Below are 19,565 nucleotides of genomic sequence, written 5' to 3' on the forward strand. Positions count from 1 at the left end.
ATAATGCAGTCAATGAATATTGGATCGAGCGTTCAGCTCCATTTATAAAAAATGTTCAACTATTTATATTCCTCAACAGATCCGCAAAACTTCAGCTGGCGCCGCTTAAGCTCCGCTTTTACTTACAACAAATTTAATGCGACTCTTCTACAATAAATTAATGACATGTGCGCCGCATAGCTTTGACTTCACGTCTTAGCCGGTTGTAACTATGTACAACAAAAACAAAGCAGTAATCACTCATATCGAAAGCGTTTGAAAGAAATACACCAAAAATAATGAATAAAGCAAAAACAAAAAGCCATCAACTATTTGTACGCATATATGTATGTATGTGGATTGGAAATAGACTCGTAAATCGCCGATTTGGCAATAAGTGTTAAAAAATGGTGAAGTGTAAAAAGGTTACAAATTTCATAATTACAAACCGAAAACACTTGTCGGCACGTTTCTCGGAAATACGCAGACATGATGTATTTATGGGTCCATGCGTCGATATGTATGTATATGTTTGCCTTTGTAGAAAATGGTTTATGAGGTTAATTGCTTTGAAGAGCGTAAGCGCTCCAGACCCCTTGCAACAGCTTGTACACGTTTAACACACATATACATATGTAGATGTGTACGTACTTATAAATACCGCAAACCGACGTCAAAGGAACAATCAATTTCGAGTTAAACAAAGATGAGGCTGCAACAATAACAATAGCAAAGGCGTTTGTTAAATTTTGTTGGCATTTGTTTATGGTTAGAGAGTTATGGACACGTGTGCGTAGCATTAGCTGTTACATAACTGTTATTTAAGGACTTGGCCATAGCATAAAGTTTGCAGTTGCTTACTATATATGTACATATATCTTCGGTAAATACTCAAAAAACTGTAGTTTTCCTATTTTTTGTTGTTTTTACTTATCTTTAAATACTTTTTACTCGAACGCTTGCAAACTTAGTCGCTTGTCATTAATATAAATCAGTTTTAATAGATACAAAAAATTTGAAGTTATTCAAGTATTTGGGGGAAATCCCAGCCAGCTTGACCGAAAGGCATTTGCGTGGGCGTTGACTAATGCGAATTGGAGTAATTAATTTGGCCCTCTTCAAATGCGATTTCCGCATTTCGTTTAAGTTGAAATGAAGTCAGTATTTTATGTTGCACTTATTTAGATATTTATCTAGATTGAAATATATTGCTTTAGCGATGCCAATGTCGAGCTTGGTTTTTTTTTCAAGTTTATCACAGGAAGTATTGCATAGCTTAATTTATTGCAGACTTGCTTGATAGGCTTTAAGTGGCATGATATTTCGCGCCTTATTAGATCAAGAGATATATTATTTCGACTCGCATCCATTACAAACCTGTCCCCTAAAGCCATTAAAACATTAGTTAAAAAGAACGCATACCAGACTGGTCTTTTTAAACTGCATGTCTAAGATCAATAAGCTTTTCTAAGAGTTCCAATTAGAATACACCGAATATTTAGCTCAGTTTATTTTTTATCTAGCCCTTATTTATTGAGATATTGATCTAAAATTATGCACACATCATTTTCTACACAAGAATCTATTCATAAGGTTGAGAGTTACCTTTTATATCTGAGAAAAATTAGAAAAAAAAACATTATTAATCTTTCACAAATTATTTTTCCTTAAGGTCTATAAACATTTGCAAGAGTTTGAACCAATTCTTAAAGCACTTCTGCCACTCTGTTTGAGGTATCTCCAAACAATGCGTTCTAAACGCATTAACCGCCTCTTCAGGTGTGGAAAAATACAGACTTCTTCGCTGCCAAATCAAGACTAAACGGTAGATGACTGATTACATCAATATTTTGAAAGTTCAAAAATGCAGTTGTTTCAGATGGTATAGGGATTCGCATTGTCGTGATGAAGAGAGATCCGTCTTCGGCGGTTCGTTTTCCTGATTTATTGCAAGGCAACTGGCCAAAAAATGGTTTTATACCTTTTAACATTTTTCGTTGTACCAGTGGTATGGTTGCGAAATGTTCATGTTTTCCAAAAAACACACACAACCATTGGTCTGGAAGTGTTTCGTAGTTGAACAGCTTTTGTTACATTCGGCTCATTTTGAAGCAACCATTTTTACAATAAAATTGCAATATTGAATGTATGCTTAACCCTCTAACGCCCACAGTTATCTCAATCTGACGATAGGTCACATGATGACCTTGAAATATCAATTTGCGCACAGCAAATTTTGAATGATCTTCCCGAAATTGTTCTAGTAGTGATCTACCACCTCGACTGAAAGGTACAAATATACCACATAAAAACCTACTTTATATCTTTAGACCTTTTTGCTTTGTTAACGGTAAATTCTGTAGCCACTCAATTGCATATTTAATCGATAACATATCTGCTTTGAACTTTACTTTCAAGTTGTTGCTGTTTTCAATTTGTCTAGCATTTTGTGTTATTTGCCTAGGCTTCTTAGAATAACTGTTTCCGTGGTGTAGTGGTTATCACATCCGCCTAACACGCGGAAGGCCCCCGGTTCGATCCCGGGCGGAAACAGATATTGATTTTTTGATGATAAAAATAAAAAAAGTTAGCTGAAAGAATTAAATACTAATAAAGAGTTAAAAAATATTCACTAAGAATCATTATTTGAAGGAAAAGACGAATAGTGCAGACAATCGTTAGATTGGCTCAATCTTCCATACAGCTTAACTCTTAACTGTAGGACTACGCAAAAGTTTCTTTGAGAGCGGTGAAATAGAATTGAATGCATATGCTTTATACTGAGACATAACTCTTAATAAATATAAGCAATAACGAAATGGAAACTAATACCATATTTCGACCGACACTTAATCAAGAGATTTAGGCAGTTGGTATATTATTACAAGACTTCGCCATACAAACATCACACTTGTTAATCTTGTTACTGAGGAGATTTGCGACTAATCTATTTGAAATCTCCCTGCGTGACTCTGATGTAGCGCCATCTCTTTGTCAGTAGAAAAGTTTATCATATTATCACAGCTGATTTAGACACTCTTGTCTCCTCTTACATACTTTATATTCATGTTTTATGTATATATGTATAATACACATTGTATATATAGTATATTTAGCTATTCATATGAATAATTAAGTGACAGACACGCCATTTGTCGCACGTTTTCCACAAACGATTCGTTGACTTTGTTGATAGTCGTTTTTAATTTTTTCATTACTACACACATGCTTTTGTTGTGACATTTATGCCCACAAGTCATTTGTTTTCTTTCTTGTTCGCGGTGTGCGCCTTGAAAAGTAAACAAACATAATTTCCCACAAATGTTTACAAAGTGTTAACAAAAGCGATTTGAACAAAAGGCAATGCCTTTTTTTAAGAAAATATAATTTATGTCTAAGAAACCCAAGGAATCTGCGTGTGTCAATTATGTTATATTAATGAAAAGTAAAAAAATCGTTTGCTTTTAAAATTTTTGTGGTTTCACATGGTTTAGAGGCATATTCAGCAAGTATATTTGCAAAACAATCGATTGAACTATATATATATAAATTATAAGTAAGTCAATATATAGTACATATACTAATTTAATTAAGAATTTTAAAGTACTTTAGTATGATCTCAAATGGTTTAGCTCACACCACTTCACCTAGTAAGCGGCCAGGTAGCCAAACACATATTGCTTCAAATGACAGCAGAAGGGTGTGGCAAAGGTAAGGTAATCTCATCCCAGCGGATGAAAGTGGTGTAATATCACTGGCTCTTCTCAAAAGGGACAGCATTACCAAAAGATTAAACTTGACCAAGAAGTTGAAGGTTACCCTTAGCAGCAAGGCTGATTGGAATGATTCCACTCTCGAGCTACAGCTTAGGGATAGTACTATCAAGTTTTACACAGACGACTTGAAAACGTTGGAGAGAGTTGGAGCAGGAGTCGCAGGACCACGCACCAAATTCTCCATACCTTTGAAAAGTCGAGCATTTTTCAGGCAGAAGTCTTTGTCATAAGTCGGTGTGTAGAGATAAACCTCCAACGCAACTATCGCAACGAACGTGAAACCATACTCAGCGACAATCAAGCGGCACTTAAAGCAATCTCTTGTCTATGAGATCAAATCGCTACTGGAGTGTAGATACCAGTTGAATAGTCTAGTGGAACGTTACGAAGTACACCTTATCTAGGTGCTCGGTCACAAAAATATAGCCGGGAATGGACTGGCTGATGAGCTTGCCAGCTTCGCAGCATTCACTAACATGGTAGGACCTAAAACCTTAATCATACCATTAAGGCGCTGCTTCGAAAGGAAGAAGGAGTAGGCAGATGGAGGTATTGGCCATAACTCTCAGGCAATGGCCATGCCAAGTTGCTAAAGAGGGGTTATAACCACAGCAGGTTTGTCCTTAGGGACAAATTAAGGTTACTTTTCGCATTCTACACAGGCCACTGTAGCTGAAAAGGCACTTATATAACATGGGTCTAGCTTCTTGCGCAAATTGACGGTTCTGCGTCAGGGGGCCTGAAACTCCAGAAGACCTGCTAATTGACTGCATAGCAGTCTGCAGACACAGGATAAAGGCCCTGGGATCCATGTTTCGAATTAGGGATCACATCGCCTCACTAGCACCTACCAGTTTATTGAACTTTATCAATGTGCTGGAGCTAGATCTTTGTGATTTAGGAGAGGGCACAATAGATCTTAAATCGCGGTGCAATCCTCGTCTATTTATTTTATCTTATCTTATGACTTCCAAAATGTAACTAAGAAGATTTTTCTGAAGGCTTTAGACGAATTTATGGGCAAACTAGGCATTTAGCATATTGCTCTCTCATTCACTTCTAAACTCAGTGATTCTATCTCGAGCTAAAGCAATATAAGCTGCAGAGTCTTAGCCCATCAAAAAAACTGGATTCGATTGAATTAAAAGAATTTTGTAATAGTGGCTCTTTGTTCAGGAGCTTCAAAGATCGATAACTAGTCAGCTGTCTCAAACCGACTTTTTTATGACACTGGTATGGTATGGCCTAACAGAATAAATACCCAAAAACAATATAAACTTCAAATATATCAAAAAATTTCGACAAGATAAAGTACGAATATTATTTACAAATACAATATAACTATATATAGATCACACGGTCTAAACAATTTGGTGAATTCCCAAATGAAATCATTATTCCTGACGGAACTCTTTTATGCTACTTTTTAACAAAAATTAAATAATATAAAAAGTCATCCACCCGCAACACCATGTTACTACTCGTTAGTATTGTATATATGAGCCACTATTTTTGCCTTTACACAAATCCCACGATGCTTAAAGAAATACCGGGAAATCCCCACTGAGTCATGCTGGGTCTTTTAGCACTGCTGTTGAGCAAATTAAAGCAAGAAAGAAGTAATTTTCTCATTTCTATTTTAAAAGCATTTCATTTGCACCTCAAAGCGTGCGAGTTTGAGGGGTATAAATGATGGGAAGAGGTGCGCAGCTGTCAAGAAAGAAAAAATTGCTAAGAATATTGCGAGCACGCTCAGACAGACGCTGTCAATAGTTCAATGATACAATGGACAGTTGGACGTTTGAGTGATTCGCCAGTTAATCGCTTGCGAGTGCGGGCGGTTGGGGTTGCGTGGCGTTAAAAAACTGGACGCTGACAGATGTGGCGTCGTAACACGTTGAGTGGTGCGAAGTGCTAAGTGGCGGCGCTCGCGAATGAGTTTTTGATTTTTATTTTTTACTTTTTTTTTTATTTATTTTTTTTATTTCTATTAGTATGGTCAAAAACTAGAATATACGCAGCAAAGCGGGCGCGTACTTGACGCCGTCGCTCGACGGTTTAAGTTCTAAATAAACAAGCTCATTACATATGCAGAAGAAGTGTAATTCTGACGAGTGAATTTTATATAGAAACTTGCCTGAAAGGTCTATGATTGTCTATCGGTTCGCCGGTCTGACACTTGATTCAATTGCTGGCGCTGTATTCGCAAATGTCGATTAGTGAAATAATTGAATTTCAATTGATCTGAGTTGTATAAACACAACTACAACTACACAGCATACAAGTATATTTTTGACTTTTTTTTATCCAAAATTAACATTTCGATGTTTCTAGCATTACTAATGAATCTTTTCACTTATTCCCATCTTCATTGCTTGAATTAATCATTTTTTGCAATGTTGTTGCTTTTTTGGTTTTCTTAATTTTTTGTAAAAACGTGATCTTGCGGTTGTGTTTAGTCAGCGCTGGAGAAAATTATTGATGGTTGACAGAAATGTTGGCATTAAACGAATTGGAATTGGTTACTTATTAATGATTGATATAATTTGTTTTTTTTTTTTAATTAATTAACATAATTTTTGCTTAAATTGCCGAAATAAAGTTATGTATTAAATTATAAAATTTTTTAGTAAAGTTTTCATAAAATTTTAAAGCACCATTAAATATAATTTCGGCACACTAACCTTAATTCCATTACAAACTGACAAAGTTTAAAAGTATTTCGAATATTCACACTAAGATGGAACTCCCACTATTGGCATAATGCCGCTGTTGCTATCCACATACATTAATAAATCCTCACCTTTCTATAAATGCCTGACAAACGAGGGCTACCTTTTAAACTTCGAAATTAGATAACAATCCTCAATATTAATCCAGCCAAATCAACTGCCTCTTCAGGTGCCGAAATATGATGACTTTTTAACTTATTTTTTATCCTGTCTTTTTTTGTCCTATTTTTACACATTTCTCTCGACCAATCGCCACGATGCTTTTTGCTCGACCAATTGACAAATTGTGTGGAATCCAATATGAAAGAATTTTTCTACAATCAAATATTAATTCAATATTGAATGTACGATATATTGGTCCAACTAAGGCTCATTCTCAGAATAGGTCACATGGCGATCTTGCAATACGAGTATATATTTGCGCAGAGCATCAATAGCTTCGAAACACCAACGGATTTTGACGACCTTCTTGAAATTCCTCTTAGAGTGGTCTATGACCTCGATTGAAGTCACCTTGACGGAGCTTCATTGCCAAAAATGGAATGAAGTTCGTCGATGCACTGTTGCTGAATTAATTCAAGTCGCAAGTTATAAAAAAGAGTCGCGCGAAGAGATTTAATACCATTTTTTTGGTCGAGATGAATATTTTAGGTTACAGTAAACAACACAAATAGCACTAGCATGTTAAAATATTTTGGAAATAAGCAAAATCGATTGACAACCACTTCTTATATTTAATAAACTTTAAATAATGTCCTCAAGATATTTAATCGTACGCCCAAAAATAATCGAGATCGGACTATAACTTTTTGCAAACCCAAACACCAAATCTTTGGAGACCTTTATAGCCGAACTTAGACCTTTTTTACTATTGCAGTATAGTAACTATCAGATATCTGCACATTAATGGCCTCAACCAAAAACCATTCAGCAAGAGGACGATCCTCGTAGCGTTGAACTTACTACTTGCTTTTGCAACTACACTACTTGAGAACATCGAAATGCTCCTTCTAGAGTTGAAGTGGTGGACTATGAACTACCTGAGTGGTAAAAGATCTAATTTGAGAAGAACTAAACTGGGGATTCCGAAGGACGGTGTCCTCTCCGTATTGCTATTAAACTTCTACATCTATAAACCCCCTCAACCATGAGCATTTCCCTATTTCTCGCTGAGAGGAACCTAACACTCTTTCCCCCTATATTCACAGTGGCCATATTCACTAACTGGACGAAGGAGAGTTGATCTCAATATTGCAGTCGATGGCGGTAAAATTCCGACTGTCATTAACCCATAAGATTTATGGTGTGGCATTCGAGAGCTTGGGCTCCTTTACTCCTCACGACTATGATTATTGTCAACGTACAAAGCCGCAACAAAATTCTTCAAGTCGCCAGCCAGCAGCATATGGGAAAAGACAAAAAAAACGTTGATGGCAACATACAAGGCAATCAGCCGGCCGGTCTTTAACCACGCCGCACCAATACAAGTTTGATGTCCTGGATGTAAAGAAACTCAGACAAGGAAGCTACAGACATGTTAGAACACTGTACTCCGGACTACAACAGTGAGGCCCGCATGCTTTCAGTTAAGAGCATAATGAACTCCTCTCTAAGCAGTTTCTGCTGGAGTGCTTTCATAGAAATCGTCCCCGCCTGGCACTAACCATCTCTTTGCATGCCCAGCTAACCCTACACATCTGACACCCCTCTTTGAAACCATGCCTTTCTGGACCTATCTTTGGTTGACTTCAATGATAACTTATCTGAATCTTACAATTCAAACAGGGACTAGATAACCGTTACAACAAAAACAGCAACAACAACAACTCATAACCGTTGAATATTACAGTAATAAATATTAATGGAATTGTCATTGAAGGTGCTAAAAAATATTGTAAATGCCTACTACCATTTCACGAAACGTTTTATGGCGACAGTAGTGACGAAATTTACGATCAAAAGTAATTTTATTGAATGAAAAAAAAAATGGAAACATTTAACGATTTTCACGTGCGACCCACTGCCTTTTCGGCGCCAAGCTGAAAATGGTAGTAGTTGACAATAAAAACTCGCTAAAATGTCAATGCTGGCGCGACAGCTGGCCCGACTGGACGGGCGAGAAATTTGTGTTTCCGCTGTGATTGCGGTGCACAAATGCGGGAGCCGGAGCGACTTTTTAGGGCATAACAAGTGTTGTGGGGGCGGTAAGAACCGTCAAAGCGCGAGGACCAGTGATTGTGACGACGAGAACAATTAAAATAATAATTAAAAAAAAAAATAAGATACAACTAAAAAAATTAAAAAAAAAAATGATAAATAAAACATTAACAACTACAACAACATTAATTAACACCACACCGTAGCTTATTGCGTCAGCAACAACAACCCAGCGCTGAGCCAAGCAACACTGAAGCGCGTCTGAAAACTTTTGAGCGCATTTCGACGAAACTAGACAAGCAAAGACAACAAAAACAGCAAAACGCCTACGTTGCGTGCGCGTTCGTGCTTAGTACGCCTGCCGCTGATGGCTCACTTGTACTGCGCATGCTCCGACTCTTCAACGCAGCCAAGAAGCTTCAACACTTCTAATGCCCACGGCTGCTTCTCCTGGTGGTTGTATAAGCTGGTACAAGCTTGATTGCGCTTTTGCGCGACGCGATTGATTCTGTTTGCTCACTCGTTGTCATTATTTTCGTATTTTGTACTTAATTATGCTGAGCTTCAAACCAGTATTGGCGCATACCATTTCATTTAAGTATTCTTGCTATTATTATTATTGTTTTAATTTAAGCGTTGAGTGTTTGCCGATATGCGAGTCTATTGAGCGCTTTGACAGTTTTCATTCATCAGTTGTGTGAGGCGCTCTTCAAATGTAGTCGGCGTTTAGTGGAAACGAGCGTGTGAATTTTGTTGCGAAAAACCGCGTGGCGATTTCTCGATTAAGTGATAGAGTGGACGTGTGTGGAAAGTGAGAGTGAAAAGTTGATTAATGTTAAAAAAAATAATTAATTTAATTAATTAATTTTAATTAAAAATTTTTATTAATTTTTACTTAAATTTAGTTTTAAAAAAATTTAATTAATTTTTTTTTAATTATTTTAATAAAATTATTATAATTAAATAATTAATTTTAATTAAAAACTTTAATTAAGTTTTTTAAATTTTAAATTAAAATAAAATTTAATTAATTTTTTTTGATTTCATTTAATAAAATTTTTAACAAAATATGAAAAATTGAAAAATATAAAAAGTTAAAAAATACAAAAAGTTAACCAAAAATATATAAGCTTTATTTAATCACTTAAATTTCTGCAAAAAACAAAAAATAATACTAATAAGAAAAATCTCATGTTTTCAAAAATTTAAAAAATACTCAAAAATTTAATGCATTTATTTATGCAAATATAACTCAAAGTGATTGCTGGCAATTTTTCAATGCTCCAACCAATGATTTGACGCAGATTTATCCAACAATTTTCATTGCAAAGTCTGTGTAAGTTCATTAATTCACCACTCAACTGCTAATTATTCAATTATCTAGCGCTTACATTAATTGTTTAATTGACAAACTAGCAGCGCAAACGCTTTGTCTTCAACTCAACACATATTTATTAAATGCTTGTGCTAATTTTTTTGCCTGTAAAGTGCTTGTAAAATCATTGAGAGCGATTTTATTTATCGTACAATTAAACGCCCATCGCCGATTGATTCGATATAGTTTTTAAAATATGTGCTTTTCAACAAAACTATATTGCTTAGTGAGTGAATGCTTACGCATATAAGCGCATTAGGGTGGCTCAACATTGTATTTGAGATGAATTGGTTGCATGCAGCGGACAAATTTTCACTTGTTTGGTTACTTATAAGGAAAAAAGATATTGTGAAGTCTACTTGTCTACTTCCTTATTTTGATTGCATCTCGATAATACATATAATATTGCTTTAGGTAATAGTACATATATTACAAATTAAGTTAAAAAGTTAAAAAAATTTTCCATATAAGAATTTGACCGTCGGATATGGCTATATACTACCATGAGCAAAGTATAGTTGTAAGACTAAGCTCATAATTTTAAAATTTTTAAATCATTCTTCAAACTTTAGGACATCCCTCTCAAAATAGTCCCTCTTGGTCCAAACACAGTTGTGCCAAGGTTTTTCCCAGTCTTCGAAATAGTTTTAAAGTCAACTTCCGGAGTAGCCTTCAATCACCGTAGCGATTTACGTTTAATGGCTTCAATTGACTAAAAAGGTCTCCCTGGTGCGCTCGCTTGAGTTTACTAAATAGCCAAGAGTCACAAGGAGCTTAAACAGGCGAATGCAGTGGTTGCGGCACGGTATTATTTGAAAATTTGGCGAAAAACATACGAAGAATCAATGTAGTATGCGACGGTGCATTATCATGGTGCAAAAACCAAGAGTTGTCGGCCCATGATTCCCACTCTTTTTACATATAACTTCGCGCAACGACGTATTACACTCAAATAATATTCCTTGTTGACAGTTTGGCCAGTCGGAAGGAATTCGGAATGCACTGCCCCTCGATAATCGATGAAAACTGTCAACATACTCTTAATTTGTGACCTGCTCAGACGTCTGACTTCGGCTCACCTTTGCCATGATATTCGGCCTATTGACCGTCTGTTTCGGGTCACAAAGATAGATCCAAGACTCATCACCAGTAATAATAGGTTTCAAAACATTTTGGTAGTCGGTTGATTGATTTTTGAAACAATGGTGCCTTCACGTTTCTTAGGCGCAAATTATCTTTGAAAATAGTTTTCACCAATCCTTTCGATATTCCAACGATGCCAGTAAGATCTCTGACTGTTTATCGTCGATTCTCAAGCTCCAAATCCTTTATATTATTGACGTATTGGTTATGATGTTGCAAGCCGTCCTGGACGTGGTTTATCGTCATCGAGTTCTCGACCGTCTTTGAATAATTTGTACCAATCAAAATCACTTGGTCGCGACAAAGAATTATCACTGAAGTCCTTTTCCAATATTCTGAACTTTTTGGCACCAGAAATTTGATTCCTCACACAAAATTTAATATTTCGAATTACCTCATCACGCTGATCGATTTCATCTTTTTAAAGGGTTCTGGGTACATACAATATAAATATTTGAGAATAATTTTGTTAATAGAATATTTTTGGAAAATTTAAAGTTTATCTGCCCATAAGAATTGTAAGAATTTTTAAATTTTTTGACTTTTGTAATTGGCTCCCAAAACTTTAACTTTTTCACGCAATACTATTTTCAGAGTCGGTGACTGAGATCGATATGACCATTTTAGAAACAAATGTCAGGTAATGATCTAAGGCATAAAGCTTTCGATAAATTTTTTTATTTTTTTAAACCTCTCTGAAGTAATAATTGAACAAGTAAGAAAGGGTTAACTTCGGGAGAATTCGAACATTTTATACTCTTGAAACTTGCAGCAATCAAAACCAGGGAAATACCTTGAGGTGTAGAATATCACCCAACTGTTTGCAATCGATAGAAATTAGCAGTTTCATTTCCCATCAATATATACATAATTACAATATTAACTTTCTATTGTCACACCCTGTATGCAAAAATTTACTGTTAATGAGAAAGAAGTGTGCTATTTGCACTTAACAAAAAAGGTGCATGCAATTACACAACAAGCAACACGCAATGAATTAAAATATAAAAATAAATAATAAATTAGCAAATAATACTAACTAACGACAATTATACAAATTAAATTGGCATAAAGTAAAACAACATCTTGTACTCACACTCCGCAACTACAAGTGCCCGCATTACTGAAGCCTTCATACATTGTAGACTCTCTCATTTACATATGCAAATACAAGAAAATTTATGACTGCAGATTTTGTACATATGTTTGCAAGTGCCAATGGCATTACTTCAAAGCAACAACACTGGAGTTTAAAGCAACAACAACAATGTGGGTAAGCAGATCGCGAGCCATATCGACACGGTGTCAAATGTCGGTGCTCTTCGCTGTCGCATGGAAACAGCAGGAGATTTATGATCGTGGTATTTAATAATACTGTTAGATATTTGTGGGAAAGTGCACTTCTACCAAGAAATATAATAGAAATATATATATACTTATATATAGTAAGGGTTCCGTACTGTCTAATGGTCAGTATGAAAATGTTATGCAAATTATTTGCCCATAAAACATTGAAGAAATTGTGTGGTCTTGTTTTTAATTGGTTCTTAGTCGCCTATATGGTTGATAGTCGAGTTCACATCAAGTGTGCTCTATACGAATACTGATTTTTAATTTTCTTGAATGGATTAAAATGCAATTAGATACCAATAAAGCTGCATAAATCAATTTGTGATTAAAAATTATCAACTTGTCGTTCTCAGGCTTTAGCGATAAACCATATTTATACCGTTATTAGTGGAGTAGAATGAACGTTAAGTATTTCGTTTCTCACTAGCTTACCACCAGACCCATTCTTCTTGCTTCTTTATCTGTTCTTGAGAAAGCGGATATAAAAGTTTGAAAAAAAATAAACCGAATTGTGTCTGCAGTTATATTATTGCTAAATATCGTTTCAAAAAGTTATTTGCGATCTCTTTAGCGGCATCACAGGGATTACAGGGATTATAAAAATTATAGACTATCTCCAGTTTTGAATATAATAAATAATGCTAAGCTACTACTGAAGTGTAGCAACGTATGCAGATTAAATTGTTAATAAATCCAATCAGACCCGTAACTGCAATTGCTAAATTTGAAGCAACGCGGCTTGATAGAGAACTTGAAATAGATACTGTATTCAGCTCTGTGTTATGTTCGATTGATACATTCTACGCGATGTATTCTCCAAGTTTACCAACATAGAAAAATTAGTAACTGGAAAAATAAGGAATCTGCGGGAAAAATAATGACACTCATCGCAGCCGTGTGCAAATTTCAATTTATAATTGGGATTTTTTGCCTATGTGATATTCTATCTCTAACTCATTCACTGAGCGTGATGAAATATGATAGATATGCTTCTTGTAGCGTTCCGAAATCGAAGACAAAAAGCTGAAGACAAACAAAACGCGAAAATTTTTGCGTGAGAACTTGCGAAGAATACTACAGGGTCTCAGTGTACATTCCTCTGTTGGATACAATCGCCGAACATTTGAAGACGCGCTTTTCTAGAGAAGTATTGGATGGATGGAAAAAGTATGTGCTTTGAAAACCAAAGAAATGGAAAATCTTATTGACTTCTTGATAAATAGATTAAAAGTCTTTTTGAATAATGACAACGTCGTGCGACGTTTGAAGCTCAAAGGTAAACTTGATCACAGGCTGTGCCATTGAGGGGAAATGAAAAAGTGAAAAGACAACAAGTCACCGACTACTGCATTGGAAACGTTGAAAAACTGCGATGTAGACCTATACCCTATAGTTTAGTTTTCTTCACATATTCTACATACTTCCTGTGACGAATAGTGCTCTTTTTGGACACTTTTCCACATGTAAACGTGGCTGAAGACGAACATGCATCAACCTAAATTGATAGGCCTGGCGTTAAAATCACTGCTGAAATGATTTGATTTTCGATTTGATGCACTTGGATGGACAATGGTAACAAGAGCGTCCAACTGACGTGACCTCGTGCAGAATAGAGGCAGCTGGCGAAATTTTTCGTTCTCGGCCCAGGCCGATTGATGGTTGTAGTACCATACAAGAAGAAGAAAAAGTCAACCAGAAAACTCCATTAATCACTTCACTAGATGGTTGGAGAGTTTCGATGTCATATTCATAAAACCTCATATCTTCATCAATAAGATACATTGGATGAATGTAGGGTACTCAACATCTCTTTTGCGACCTCTACTCTACATAACTTTGGCAATATATTCAGGTCTTTTGGTGCGAGTCTAGCATTGGCATACTACTTATATACCATTGGTAACCTCACAAATGTATTAACCCGTTGAATAATAGATGTTGAGATCCTCTGCTATCTCTCTGAAGCCAAGTCGTGAACTTTCATTCGTTGTTTCTTAAACTTTGTTTTGGTGTTATTGGCACAAACAGAGGTGGACGAACAAGAAACATGTTATCTATGACTTTACGACCTTCACTAAAGGCTTTGTGCTAATCAAATCATTGTGTTCGCGGTAAAGGAGACTTTCGAAAACGCTTGTACAAAATGTTTATCACAGATATTAATCAAACTTCACAAAAGTATAAAAAAGTTGTACCGATCTAGGAAATCTTTCATGGATTCCATTGAAAAATTTTGTCAGATGGTAAATTGGTCGTCTTCGATTTGCCATTTCCCTACTCGCATACTCTGCTCTCTTCCACGTGTGAATTGATTTCAGATCAAGAGAGTTTGTGGTTACCTCATTAAAGTGGTCTAACAAATAATATCTTCAATGCTACCAAATTCTTTATACAGATTTGGACAAGTTTTTTTATTAGAGCAAAGCAGACAATTTTTAAAAAACCAAAAAAATCTTAAACCAATTTGAAAGTGTATTGTTGGTATGGATTTGTAATTAATTTGAGCATTTATAGACATGTTTATGCGTGCATGTATGTATTTGTAAGACTGACTTACCCTTTGCCATGTTGGTTTTCCGATCATAATGAAGTCTTGACATTCGCCATTCACACTGCGCTCCAACAGAAATATGATATTCAAACGCGCCCAAACTTGAATTGAAATTAGCACAACACTTTATTAACAAACACTAAAGAAATTAACCAATTTTAATACAACGCACACTAGCTAAGGACTTGAAATTTCACAAAAATATCCACTAACACTTAGAAACAATTGACACAAACTTATTTTTCACCATAGAAAAATGAGCACTAATTTGCTCGTAGAAATATTTGCTCACTTCATTTGGTTGCACGTAAACTAAAGAGCTTATCCCTCACAGATGGTATTGATGCTTATTTGCGTTATTCGAGAGCGCTTATCCTGCTCACTAGCGCTTAATTATAACTAGCATTTCATGAAATAATTAAGTTGTGCTATTGTTTCTGATAAGTTATGAGTGGATAGGCGCTCGTGATATAATGTACTCGCATGCGATATTTCAGTTCATATTTCAACAAAATCGCATGTCATAAGCGCATAATCATAACTGAGGCAGGCAAAACTGTCAAGTTGGCTTTTCTTGCGACCCAATATTTAGAACCTAAAAGGATAAAAATCAATTATATTAAGTTTTTAGATAGAATTGAGTGGTTGATACTGATTAGAGTAAATTACTCTTAAGGCATATGTGTGAATACTTCTTTTGACCATTTTTCGCATGCTATATAGAGAAATCTATCATATTCTTATGCGCAATAATTTTCGAAAAATAATGTTGGATTATTATGGAAAACGTAATATGTACGTAATGTGAATTGTCTGGCGATCTTTTATATTTGAAGCCTCTCAATGCTGGACTCGTATCAAAAGATCTGGATCTTACGAATTCGTATACAGGTAAAAAAAGAGATGCTTCCCAACTTATCTGAGGACCCTACATTTATAAAACGCATCATTAACCGTGCCCGGACGTGAGCTTATGAATATGACGAAGAAACTAGCCAACAATATAGCGATTGAAGCTCCAAAAATTAGAAGAAATGGAAACACCAATATTAAGACTTATGGATAAGTGGACGAAAAGTTGGATTAAGCGCTAAGATTGAATCAAAAAGAGTATAGTTTCCAACTTTACTCCATTAAAGAAGTTCTGCAATGACCGAAACAAATGGTAGTCCGATGATGCAAGGTCAGGTCAGGCCTATATGGTGGATGCATAAAAACTTCCTAGACAAGTTCTTCCCTTTTTTGTCGAGTCATCAAAGATGTCTTTCTGTTGATCAGTTCTGGCCATTTTTTTCTATAGCTTGCTTCAATCTCATCACTTCAGTCGACCATCCTAGATCAGCTCTAGTGGATGATTACTTTTCAATCCCACCAAACACCCAGCATAACCTTTCGAGGCGTCAATCCTGGCTTTGCGCCCATTTGTTAAGCTTCACCACGCTTGGACTATGATTTTTCCGCACATTATTTTCGCATTTGATCCACTTTTCGTCTCCTTTTACCATTTGTTTCAGAAATGGTTCGATTTCATTTCGTTTAAACAAAGAATCACAGATGTTATTATAATTCGGTCCATTCAATTTATCACAGAGAATTCATGTGGTACTCGAACATTGAGCTTCTTTTGTAGCCAGCCTTTTCAAAATGGTTCAAAATCGTTTGATGATGGATGATAAGTTCCTTAGCGCTGCTATGGCTGCTTATGTGTCGATCCTGGTTAATCCTTTCCATAATTTCATCGACTTTTTCAACGATAGTTCGACCAGAGCGAGGTGCATCTTGTTGTGCTACACTTAATATGTTCGATTCGCTACTCTCTAACGAAAACCTTATATATTCAAGTGAATTCCAATTTAGTAAATATTTGAATATACTATATATGTACAGTTATTTAATCAGGCACACTCTCGCGAGTAATTGCTCTGCATATTTTTTATGGATCAGACATATTTTCGAATTTTAATCGTCTGGCAATAAATGTCACTGCAATTTGTTGAACGCCGTTGGCTTGGTATTAAATCAAAATAAAAAATTTCGAAAATAGCATAGCACCGTTATATGTATACATATATAACAACTTACAGCCACAGCATGAAAAGCACGAGTACGTGCGCCTGCGTAGCCATCATCATTTGGAAAATTTCAAATTGCTAACTCGGGCGGCTAACTCTGTGTCAAAACTGTTTGCAATGAACAACCAGCATTTGATGGTGTCAAAAGCACGCAAACAATTTGTGTGTATGTGTGTAGACATATGAAAATGATCAGCTGCAGTTAGCGATATGTATGAACCTATAGTTTATATATCTTACCTATAATATATATAAACGAGTGCTGAAAAGCCATTCAAATTGCAATTAACAACAAATGAGAACTGCAGCGAATGCGTTGCTCATAAAAATATATGTGCACATATACATATACACATATATACTTTTATATATAGTATAAATGTGCCTTTGTACCGCCTGCCCGCTGCAACAATGTCTGTCTGCGCTTTGTTGCGAGACCGTTATTGACCACCATTGCTGCTGGCGCTTTGTTACATTATTTTTCCATTTACTTACAACAACAACAACAAGGGTTCGTTTACTGCACCATAGTTGCACATGACTGCTGCTGGTGACTAAAGCTATTGATTGGTCCATTGGCAGCCGCATTAAACAGCGCCGGGCGATTTACTTGTTCTGATTGTTGCGGTTAGCTTATGGCAGCACTTTACTGCAGCGCACCACATTTCAAGGCAAGCGAGACATTTTGTATTTTTATAATTCTTATTTACTATTATTGTTGTTGTTATAGTGATTTGCCTTCATTTTAGAAAATCTATGCTTGTGGTTTTTCTTCATTAAAAGTGCATAAATTTATATTATATTTGTAGATATATTACATACTCAAGCGTTGATTGTCTTAGCCACATTTTTATGCTACTAATTTAGTGTGTTGTTATTGTAGTTTGAAAAATATTTTCCTATTATATTTTTTAAACTATTTTGTGCTCAATGCAAGTTCATTTTGCAAATTATAAGTACAAACAAATTTTATATTGCTTAAAATCTCACTTTTCCAACACTATATGGTATGACACAATGTGATTGGTAGCACTGGAGATATGCTTGTACGACTGCAATGACATCTATTGATAAAAACAACACTTTTTCGACTACTCAATATATTTTAAGGCATAAAGCGAGCAATAAAAATAATTCTGAAAATGTGTCTTAACAATATTGTGTTGCTTTAAAATGGTATATGGTATAAAAAGGGGTCCCTTTGTTGAATAAAGAGAGTTCCATTAACAAAGGGTTTTTCTTTGCTTCAATTTGCTAGATTATCAATTATAATGGGAGATTTACAAAATGTCTTTGAGTAGCCAAAAGACCCAAACTTCATCACAAAGCTCAGTATCGGTTTCAGGGAAATGAATCTCTTTACTTTTATTTTAAACTAGATACTTCAACTACTGAGCAATAAACTTCAAACACTTGCTACATACGAATGCCTCTTGAATCAATTTTTGCAAACAAATATGGTCCAGAAGCTCGTCATGTCAAATAGTTCCATTGATGGAGCCACTTTTGCTATATGATAGTGTTACCCGCCATGTTTTTCTTGAACCACTATTGAATGTTTCGACCTATAACTAATTTTATTGCAGGTGTTTTTCTCTCTGTTTGTGCTATCTTCTGACAAAGAGCTGTATTTGAAATAAAGTGTTCTGATATTTTTAGAAGTTTTGCCATACAAGATTGGAGGTACAGATCTGAGGAAAAATTCTGAAGAGGTTAGACCAGTGTGAACAACTGATAATTTTTTCTGAAAATTGATATAAGCTCATCGATGTCCTGTTGCTGAGTTAGTCCACGTCGGTGCATGGTAGCGATTTCACTCCACTTTTTAACGGAAATGAATATTTGAAGTTACTGTAAACAGCACAAATAAGATAATTGAGAATTTTTTTTTTTGAAAATTGAATTAAGTTCAATGAGTTAGTCCATGTCGATGGATAGTACCGACTTCATTAAATTTTTTAGCGGAAGTGAATATTTTAAGGTACTGTAAACAGCTAATTGTAAACAGATAATTGAGAATTTTTTTTTGAAAATTGTTTAGAGCTAATCGATGCCCTGTAGCTAAGTTAGTGTTGTAAAAAATAATCGCATGAAAATGGTTCCGATTTGATTCCACTTTTTGAACGATATGAATATTTTAAGTTACTGTATACAGCAAAAATAGCGAGTGCGTGTCCAAATGTTCTGAGTAGGTATAACATCAAAAATGTCAAACTTTACGGCAAATATGAGAGTTGCCATACTGCAACATCAAGGATTGCCGAATTCCGAAATATAAAAAGCAACCCACGTATGAACAAATTTTATTTTCATACAAAATAGTGGCTAAATTTTGGTATCAACGATTTTGAGAGGGTCTCGATGGGTGACGGTGAAAAACGAGATATTAATTTATATATTATAAGATGTACTAGATTGTAGCAGCCTGAC

The 19,565-nt window shown here is 35.4% G+C and overlaps 1 protein-coding gene and 1 non-coding gene across 2 annotated transcripts in view; both read left to right on the top strand.

Annotated features, from left to right (window-relative positions):
• LOC105228782 (protein spaetzle 3) overlaps positions 1–19,565 on the top strand; it is a 76,662-nt gene that overhangs the window by 14,979 nt on the left and 42,118 nt on the right. The window lies entirely within an intron of this gene.
• Positions 2,460–2,532, top strand: Trnav-aac (transfer RNA valine (anticodon AAC)). The gene has a single exon. It is a non-coding gene; the product is annotated as a tRNA-Val (tRNA).

This window comes from Bactrocera dorsalis, chromosome 1, assembly GCF_023373825.1.
Source record: "Bactrocera dorsalis isolate Fly_Bdor chromosome 1, ASM2337382v1, whole genome shotgun sequence".
In the NCBI taxonomy this organism is placed as follows: domain Eukaryota; kingdom Metazoa; phylum Arthropoda; class Insecta; order Diptera; family Tephritidae; genus Bactrocera; species Bactrocera dorsalis.